Source organism: Mandrillus leucophaeus, unplaced genomic scaffold (genome assembly GCF_000951045.1).
Source record: "Mandrillus leucophaeus isolate KB7577 unplaced genomic scaffold, Mleu.le_1.0 Scaffold37, whole genome shotgun sequence".
Classification (NCBI taxonomy): Eukaryota; Metazoa; Chordata; class Mammalia; order Primates; family Cercopithecidae; genus Mandrillus; species Mandrillus leucophaeus.
In genome coordinates, this window is record NW_012103920.1 from 6,525,568 (window position 1) to 6,536,528 (window position 10,961).

Consider the following 10,961-nt stretch of genomic DNA (forward strand, 5'->3'; position numbering starts at 1 on the left):
GATAGCTTTGCTGGGTATGGTAGTCTTGGCTGGCAACATTTTTCTTGCAGTACTTTGAATACATCACCCCATTCTCTCCTTGCCTGTAAAGTTTCTGCTGAAAAGTCCACCATTAGTTTGATGAAAGCCTCTGATATTAGACTTGACAGTTTTCTATTGCTGTTTTTAAAATTATCTGTCTTTGACTTTTGACAGTTTGACTATAATGTACCCTGGAGGAGATTTTTTTGGGTTGAATCTCTTTGGGAATCTTTAAGTCTCCTGTATCTGAATGTCTTGTAACACTTGAGATGTTTTTGGCCTATCTCTTCTCTTTCTGGAACTCCCAAATTAAAAAAAATATTGGTGGCTTTATATGTGTTCTTACGTCACATGTGCTTCCTTCATTCTTTTTTATCCTTTATTCTTTTTTTCTATGACTGTGTTATTTCAAAAGACCTGTCTTTAAGGTCAGAACTTTAGCTTGATCCAGTCTATTGTTGAAGCTCTTGATTGTGTTCTTTATTTCATTCACTGAATTTTCAATTCCAGAATTTCAGTTTGGTTCTTTTTTATAATATCTATTTCTTTGTTGAATTTCTCATTCAGGCCATAAATTGTTTTCCTGATTTCTCTGTATTGTTTACCTGTGTTATTTTTAAAAAATTTAAAAAATGGATATATATTAGTTGTGCATATTTCTGAGTACATGTGATATTGTGAGACATGTATACCATGTGCAATGATAAATCAGAGTAACTGAAATATCCATCACCTAAAATATCTTTTTCCTTGTGTTGGGAACATTACATACATTTTCCTCTTGTATCTCAGTGAGTTCCTTTAATATCATTATTCTGAATTCTCTTTTGGGCATTTTATACATTTCTTTTTCTTTGGGATCTATTACTGGAAAATTATTGTGTTTCTTTGAAGGTGTCATGTTTCTTCACTTTTTCATGTTTCTTGTGTCCTTACATTGATATTTGTGCATCACTCTTCCAATTTTATCAATTGACTTTCATAGGAAAATACATTTTCCAATAGATTTATCTATAGTGTTGGTTGGATAGGGTGCTTTGGCTTTTATTCTGGGGGGTACAGTAATGTAGTCTCTGTATGATTTTTTTTTGGCTATCACCAGCATCAGTGGTATCTGTGAATTCTTTAGTGGCTTAGGCTGTAGTTGATACTGGAGGCTGTGGAAAGGCTTTGGTGGAATGGGGGATGTCAGGTAGGTCAGTCTTCAAGCACCAGTGGTTAGCAGCATGCCCAGTATGCTGGCTCTTGTGTCTCCAGGTGATGTGCTCAGGTTCTTGTGGTGGCAATGGTGGGCTAAGTGGGTGGGTCCTTGAACCTGTAGGTAGCATACATGGCATTGATGATGGCAGTAGTAGCGGCAGGCTAACTTTTGGGCCTGTGAATGGCTAGCATGGGCACTAGCAGTAGCAGTGGCATGCTTAGCAGGCTGGTCACCAGGCCTCTGATGGCGTGTGTGAATGGGTACTGGTAGCAGCAGGCTGCATGAGCCAGTCCCTGAGCCTCTGGCAGGCATGTGAGGGCACCAAAGATGAGTGTGTTGGGCCTGTCCTTATGCCCTTGGGAAGCACCTGCATGTACAAGTAATGGCAGTCCTATTGCCCTTTTATTGTCATATCCACCACCTTTCCCCCTTTCTTACCCTATCCCTCTTATCCCTGGAAGCCAATAATCATTCTCCAGTTTTACATTTTTAAATTTCAAGAATGTGATTAAGTCTAGTATTGGCAACTGTTGCAGGAAGTCAGGGACCCCAAATGGAGAGATCAGCTGAAGCTACGGCAGAAGAACATAAATTGTGAAGATTTCATGGACATTTATTAGTTCCCCAAATTAATACTTTCATAATTTCTTACACCTGTCTTTACTGCAATCTCTGAACATAAATTGTGAAGATTTCATGGACATTTATCACTTCCCCAATCAATACTCTTGTGATTTCCTATGCCTGTCTTTACTTTAATCTCTTAATCCTGTCATCTTCATAAGCTGAGGATGTATGTTGCCTCAGGACCCTGTGATGATTGTGTTAACTGCACAAATTGTTTGTAAAGCATATGTGTTTAAACAATACGAAATCTGGGCACCTTGAAAAAAGAACAGGATAACAGCGATGTTTAGGGAACTAGGGAGATAACCATTATGTCTGGCTGCCTGTGGGCTGAGTGGAACAGAGCCATATTTCTCTTCATTCAAAAGAAAATAGGAGAAACATCACTGAATTCTTTTTCTCAGCAAGGAACAGCCCTGAGAAAGAGAATGCATTCCTAGGGGGAGGTCTCTAAAATGGCCGCTCTGGGAATGTCTGTCTTTTACAGTTGCAGATAAGGGATGAAATAAACCCCAGTCTCCCATATTGCTCCTAGGCCTATTAAGACGAGGAAATTCGTGCCTGGTAAATTTTAGTCAGACCGGTTGTCTGCTCTCAAACCTGGTCTCCTGATAAGATGTTATCAATGACAATGTGTGCCCAAAACTTCATTAGCAATTTTAATTTCGCCCCGGTCCTGTGATCTCGCCCTGCCTCCATTTGCCTTGTAATATTTTATTACCTTGTGAAGCATGTGATCTCTGAGACCCACACCCTATTCATACACTCCCTCCCCTTTGAAAATCACTAATAAAAACTTGCTGGTTTTGTGGCTTGGGGGCCAATCACAGAACCTGCCAACATGTGATGTCTCCTCTGGACACCCAGCTTTAAAATTTCTCTCTTTTGTACTCTTTCCCTTTATTTCTCAGACCGACTGACACTTAGGGAAATAGAAAAGAACCTATGTGAAATATTGGGGGTGGTTCCCCTGATACACAACTGTGGATTCAGTGCTGAGGGTCTGTGGCCTCAATGTTAAGGCATCTTTTGGAACAGTGATGTGACTCACATAGTGAATGAGGGAGATATATATTAGGGATGAGGGTTTCTGGTACTAGCAATGGTGATACTTGTATCGCTGTGGTCAAGTCCTATGGACTTAATGGCAGAGAAGTCATTGTCTTTTCTTTTCAATTATAGTACAGTTTTATAATATAATTGACTAGAGATGAAAGACTAGAAGTGAATAAGAAACAATATTAACAGTGGTTATCTTTTAAAATATTAAAAGAGGTAGAATGAGGAGTGGATTTTATTTTCTTCCTTTTATATCATTCTGTATTTTTAAAATTTCTATAATGAAACATGTATTTATTTTGTAATCAGGAAAGGAAAAACATTTTTATGTTTTCGAGACAGGGTCTCGCTCTGTCACACAGGCTGGAGTGCAGTGGTGTGATCACAGTTCACCACAGCCTCAACCTCTCAGGCTTAAGTGATCCTCCCATGTCAGCCTCTCAAGTAGATGGGACTACAGATACGCATCATCAGGTCCATCTATTTTTTTTTTTTTTTTTTGTATTTTTAGTAGAGATGAGGTTTTACCATGTTGCCCAGGTTGGTCTTGAATTCCTGGGCTCAAGCAATCTGCCCTCCTTGGCCTCCTAAAGTGCTGGGATTTACAGGCATGAACCCCCACAACCAGCCAAGTCAATTTTTTTAAAGGCTGAAAATTGTTGTTAGTGTTTTTGACATTTCACAAAACAATTTTGTTAATATTCTACAAATGATATCATCCAATGTTTCTATACTTTCTTCTTCCAAAGATGGCTCAGATAACTTTTGACTTTTATAATACTTGTTATTTTAGGGAGATTTTTCAGAGAAACCTGATGACCTTCTACTTAACATATAAAGTTCTTGATTTCTTCTCTCTTTTTACTGTAAAAAAATTAAAATTAAAGCGCCATTTATTGAGACATATTTTTTTTCAAAGCCTCTAAAATAATATTATTTGGGGAAACATTGGGAATAATTTCCATACAAAGAATTCTGGTCTTTATTTTTCCCACTTTGTAGAGGTGAACTGCTTTGTTTATGCCACAAGTATTTGAAATAGATCAACAGTCACTATAGCATTTATTAATGAACCATTGAAGATGACTTCTGTGACCTTTTCTCTCAAGTCTTCAGCACTCTTTACGTCTTCAAATAAGAGAATGATCACCCTGCATTTGGGAAATACATCTAGCTGGTGTGTTAACGGCATTTTACAGATAAACGGAATTCTATCTTTAGCTCCCAGTCTGTTTTGGATGATCTGTTTCTCAGAAAGAAAGCACTCAACTTGGTGAAGCTTCACTGCAGCGGCACCCACTCCCTGCTCTTCCCAAGTCTGTTTCTGGCTGGGCTGTCTCTGGGTCATCAAGTTTTCTGGTGCCTGGCAGGAGAAAGCCTCCTGGATGGCACCCTGGTCTTCCTTCATGGATGCTTACTCCACTAGTCATGTGCCATTGTCTGTAGAATCCAGATGGTAGCCACAGGAAACCTCTCTGTGCCAGTTATTCCACCTGTTCTATAGGTATTCCTGTCCTGGAATCCTCCTCTGATTCTAAGGTTGTTGGTTGAACTCCAGGGAGGATGAGATGACGGATGATTTGTGCAGGGATTATGCAGCCTCTTTCTGCCTACAATCCAAAACTATGCCCACCTAGATTCTCAATTCTTTGCCAGAAGCTCCATCTTATGCTGAGAATTTTAAATGGGAAGACCTGTTCATTGGAAGACTGAAATGCAGAGTCTGGATAAATGGGGTGGGGCAAGAGGTGTATAAATATCACACAGTGTCTTTATTCTTTACACTGCACTTAAATCCACTGGGATTTCTGAGTCTGTGCCAGGAGAACCATCTCCCCTGCAAAGCTTTTCACTTCCAGAGTGAGATAAGGTGCCCTTGGAAACCTTTGGGGCCCCAGGGGAGGAACTGTGTGCATTCGAGTTTGAAGGAGTTGAGTGTTTTATATAAACACTGTATTTAAACCTGACGTTCTAGTTGGTACATTTATTTTTCACAGGGTCATATGCTGACAATTCTGAAAACGCATGTATGCTAATGTTGAAAAAATAAGTACATAAATTGTATAAGATAGGAGTCAGATTTCTTACTGTCAGAAAAAAAGTACAAGTAATCAGGGGTTGAGGGCTAACAATGAACCCTGTGTTACTTGTTTCACTTGGATATATCAGTATGATATATATGTGTGTGTATATATATATCTGTGTGTATGTATATATATGCAGATATATCTGTATATGTGTATGTGTGTGTGTGTATATATACACACACAGAGAGAAACATAGAAATAGTTATAACTAGGTATGTCTAAATGGGTTAGTATCTGTACATATATTTCCCAGTTCTGTCTACTGAGATGGCCTGGAAGCAGTGATATCCTGGTAGTAATGACTATCCCAATGCCTAGATATGGGTTTCTCAATTGCATTGTCCAATTAACACAAAAGGTGGGGAGGACATGGCCAATAAAATACAGAAAGGCAAAAATACTGGCTTTTAAGGCAGAGAAACCACCTTAACCAAGTGATCAAAGTTAACAACAGTAATGATGTCGTATCGATGTTATGTACCCATGATAAGATGCAATGAGAAAGGCACTTCCTTTTTGTGGTATTATTTCCCCAAATCTGTAGACCCATTCTAATAATGAAAATATAGCAGACAAATTCAAATTGAAGGAGGGACGTTCTACAGGATACCTGAACAGTCCTCTTTGAAATCATCAAGTCACAAAAAAACAAAGAAAATCGGAAGTTGTAATAGACCAGAGGAGAGTAAGGAACAGAAAAACTAATTGCTATGGCATCCTGGATTGGAATTTGGTATAGGGAAAAAAGAAAAGCTAAAGAAATCTGAAAAATCTGAAAAGACTCTGTCATTTAGTTAATAGTATTGTATCGATGTTAAATCTCTTAGTTTTGACAAATGTATCATGGTTACATAAGATGTTATCATTAGGGCAAGCTAGGTAAAGGGTATTCAGAAATTGTGTGTAATCACCTTGGCACTTTTATTTGTATATCTAAAATTACTGCAAGCTAGAAAAAAACCCAAAAACATAAAAAATAAAAATTTTCCCAAAAATCAAATAAAGAGAAAAGACATTGTTCTTGGAAGAAATCTGAAAAAACATTAAGTTGGTAAATTTTGTTCAAAGGAAAATTTCAATCAATTCCTCAAAACATTCATTGTTCAGACTGTATGTGTACTATAAAGTTACAAATCCTCTACAATTCTGATTTGTCTGTCTACCTCTTATATTTTCATAGTATTTTTAGTTGCTTTCTTTTTTGAAATGTATTTTATTTTACAGCAGTCACATTTATCAGTATTTTTCTTCATCTTTGCCTTTTGTGTCTTCAAGTCCTAGAAATGTTGTCCTTTGTGTTTTTATAAAAACTAAAAGTTTTGTTTTCTATTCACAGGCTTTTATTCTGTCAGGGAATGATTTTTTTTTTTTTTTAATATTTGCAGTGGAGTCTTGATTCTGCAGGAATAAGGAATATTCTTTCTCCCTCTTTCAGTGATGATTGATTCAGCTAATCATTTAGGGAAGGTTCAGAGCATGTCAAGTCAAGCCTCTAGTTTTTCTGGATCTATCCTTTTATCTATATCCAGAGCTTTTGCTTTTGGTAGCATGAGGAGATGGAAGAAACTTTGGCATGAAAAAGATTGATGTCAGGCATGCAGTTGCCAAATGAATGAGAGACAAAGAGTGAATGAAGAACTCAGAAGATCAAGAGGATTTGTCACTAGGGTGGGGTTTGTTGGCCTCAGATTTATTTTGTAAATTTTGTTGATGTATACACTACTTGCAGAAAGTAACCACAATTTTATTATTTAATTAATTTATTTGAATAGTTTTTGGGGAACAGGTAGTTTTTGGTTACATGGATATGTTCTTCAGTGGTGATTTCCGAGATTTTAGTACACCTGTCACCCGAGCAGCGTACATTGTACCCATATGTAGTCTTTTATCCCTCACTCCCCTTCTAGCCTTTCCCCCAAAGTCCCCAAGTTCATTGTATCACTCTTTTACCCTTGAGTCCTCATAGTTTAGCCCCCAGTTATAAGTGAGAACATACAATATTTGGTTTTCCATCCCTGAGTTACTTCACTTAGGATAATGACCTCCAGCTCCATCCAAGTTGCTACAAAATACATTATCTCATTCTTTTTTATGGCTGAGTTGTAATCTATAGTGTGTATATACCACACTTTCTTTATCCATTCATTCGTCGACAGGCGCTTAGAGTAACCAAATTTCAGCGTACAACTCAGTGATTGCTTACAAAATGAACCCAGTTCTATCAACATCACCCAGATCAAGAAAGAGAATATTAAAACCTATGGTAAAGGCGTAAGTGAAGAGCTTGGAGGAATCGTTGTAAGCAAAGAGTTTGGCGAAGTTGTATTTGAGGGCCGGAGTGAAATTCTCGTCCACCCACACCGACCAGATGTCGAAGGAACACACGTGGAAAACAGGGACTCATCTCCTTGCCATATACTGTACTCACAGTTTGCTTGTTTCCATGTACAGTCTGTGACATCAGGTTCAGGGCAGTTGCGCCAGCAGAGAAGGCAGGGCAGAATCTAGAGGCGAAGCGGGGACAAGATGCCTTTGTTGGCATTTCCTTCCCACCTCCTGTTAACATACCCCATCCTAGAAAGATAAGACCACCAGTGGTCTGGGTACTGAGCGGTGCTACCTTGGACAGTGACGGGGCAGGGAACAGGAAGGCCTGGCATAGGAAGAAGGCAGGGGAGAGCAGAGGCCTGTTAGAGGGCAGAGATAGCAAAAAGGATCTGGGAACAGGGACAGGCAGCAAGAACCAGTGCCCAGGCATCACAAAAACCAAACCCACATGCTGAGGAGTCCACTCACTTGACAGTCACATCCTGCGTTGTACACTGACTGGAAACCTAATTGCTGATGTGGCGTAAGCCGATACCAAAAATAAAACAGATGGCATCTTGTGAAGTACACCTTCCCCCTACTCAGGTAACCTGTGGCAAGCAGAGGGCATGGCCTGAGAGTCAGTGCAGCAGGGAGGGTTGACCCTTGGGAAGGACACGCTATGACTTATACATAGTCCGCCCCAGAAAGTAAGGAAGCCCTAAGGTGGATACAGTCAGCCATGATTGGCTGGTTCAGGGTTTCCCTGGGAAGAATCTGTCAGACCCTGGAGAATGAGCTTTTGCTTGGTCTTTGGTGGTGCTGGAGTTGGGGAGAAAGATGGTGCTTTCAGGGGGAGGTACGAGGTGGAGGTGCTGTGCATAAATAGGAGTGCTCACCTGCAATAAGTAATTGTGACTGGTGAGAATTGACCACTGTGTAACCACAGTCCTCCACTCTGCGGGGTGTGTAGATATAACGGATTTCAGAGGTCCCCTTGGGAGCCTTCAGTATCTGTGATAGGGAGGGGGAAGGGGTTAGGATCGTATACTTTTACAGAAGTTCTTGGACTCCAGAAACCAACTCCCTCAGCAAGAGCAGATTGGAGAGACTTGTTTATTTCTGGGGAAGGGGCCGAGAAGAAAGGGGTTATTGGATTTACCTGAGTGACGTTGACTTTGAAATTTCGTCTAGTTCTGGTGATTTCTCCTGGTCCCAGTATATCAACAATTATGACTTGAAGGAAGAAGAAATGGGTCAGGGGACATAGGGGTTTAGTGACTTAAGATTCCCTCATCCTAAAACCTCCCCCGGCTCCACAGTTCTATACCCCAGTGGTGAGACCCTCTCCTTGGTAGACTTCCCTGGTGTTTCCCTAGACTCACCGACATCCGTCTCGCAGTAAACAGTCTGGGGGTGCAGTAATTTACAAAGACAAGCGTTACAAGGTGGCAATAGAGTCAGGAGCAAAGGAAAGGACAGCAGGAATGAAGGGTCCATGGTGCGTGCTAGAGAGACAAAGGGCACAGATTGAGGCATGAACATTTTCTATCCCGGCTTCCCCTCCCCCTTCAATTCTAGACCAGAGCTGGGTTGGATTTGAGGACCCTCCCCTTTCTTAATGCCTGGGGACTTGGGAGGGATGGAGTGGTCTAGCTCCCTTGATCTTGTGCCCCACATTTGAAATGACTCACCACTGCCAGTCTCAGCCAAGGTATACCACAGCTTTTGCAGAACACCCAGCCCCGCAGAGAATATATGTCGTTTGCATGCCCTTTTCAACCCTGGGGCATGTCCTTTAGGGAGGTACGGTGTGATTACCAGGTGTACTGGTTACTTGGAATGTTCATCTCTCATCTGCATTTTCTTTTCATCCTTCAAGCGTATCAACCAGGCAGGTACAATCTCATTACTGGGTGCACTTGCCACTTGGAATCCCCCTTCTCTCTATAGTTACAGGAAAGGCACCAACTCCACTCATTCACGGATAATGTTATGAGCTGAATTGTGTCTTTCCTTCACCTCCCACCCCAATACATGTGTTGAAGTCCTAACCTCCAATATACCTCGTAATGCTACTGTATTCGAGATTGGATCATTAAAGAGGTAACTGAGGAGAAACGAGGTCATTATGGTGGGTCCAAATCCAATATGACTGGGTCTTTTGTTAGAAGAGGAGCTTTAGGACACACACACACAGCATAAAGACCATGTGAAGACAAAGGAGGAAGATAGCTACATATAGGCCAAGGAGAGAGTCCCTTAGAAGAAACCAACACTGCTGACATCTTGATCTCAGACCTCTGGCCTTCAGAACTTTGAGAAAATAAATTTCTGCCATATAGGCCACTCAATCTGTGGTACTTTGTTATGATATCTCTAAAAACTAACAAACTCCTTTGTTTCATTGAATATATATATACACACACATATATATGTATATATATGTGTGCGTGTGTGTGTGTGTGTGTGTAATGTAGGGCCTTTAAACAACTTAAACTTGTATTAGGAATTTGAGAAAAATAAATCACCTCCAACACCAAATGTTTAAAACCAGATTTATTCAGCCACCCACCCAACTTCTCTTCCCTCTCCATACGTCTGTTTTCTATCTCACTCCTATAGACTTTCATTTATTATGTTACAACTTATCCTCCATTGCTCTTTTAATTTTAAACATCTATAAACATAGTCATAAACACACGCTTCTCCTTTTTTTTTTTTTTTTTTTAGATGGAGGCTCACTTTGTCACCCAGGCTAGAGTGCAGTGGCGCAATCTTGGCTCACCACAACCTCCACCACCTGGGTTGAAGCCATTCTCCTGCTTCAGCCTCCCCAGTAGCTGGGACTACAGGTGCCCGCCACCATGCCCGGCTAATTTTCATATTTTTAGTAGAGACGGGGTTTCACCATATTGGTCAGGCTGGTCTCAAACTCCTGATCTTGTGATCTGCCTGCCTTGGCCTCCCAAAGAGCTGGGATTACAGGCGTGAGCCACTGCACCCGGCCGCATCTCCTTTTTTAGGTAAAATTGTAGCATACTCTGTGTAGCTTTTGTGACCTCATGTTTTTAATTTTATAATATATCCTGAGATGGTACCATAGTAGTATATAAATTCTTCATTCTTTATACAGTTGTATAATACTCCGTGTTAAAGTGCCTTAGATTATCCAACCAATTCCTAATTTTTGGTCCTTTGAATAATTTTCTGCTGTTTGCTCTTACGATATTACCACAATGAATAGGTCTGTGAGTAGAGTTGTCCCTCGGTATATATTGGGGTTTGGTTCCAGGACTGCCCACTATACCAAAATCTGCATGTCCTCAAGGCCTGCAGTCAGCCCTTCAGAACTTGCCTTTACAAAAAGTCAGCCCTCTGTATAGGTGGGTTTCACATCTTGCAAATACCATGTTTTTGATCTGTGTTCAGCTGAAAAAGATCAGCATATAAGTGGAAGTGTACAGTTCAGACTCATGTTGTCCAAGGGTCAACTGTATACCTTTTCTTATATTTGAAAATAAGTCTTTAAAAGTGATTCCTAGAAATAGGGTTGAGTTCAGGGCCAATAGCAATTCTTTTCCGTGATTTGTTCATATCTTATGCACTTCTTTCTACAAAGTTGATTGACTTTTCCTCTGATTTTAGAAACTATAGGT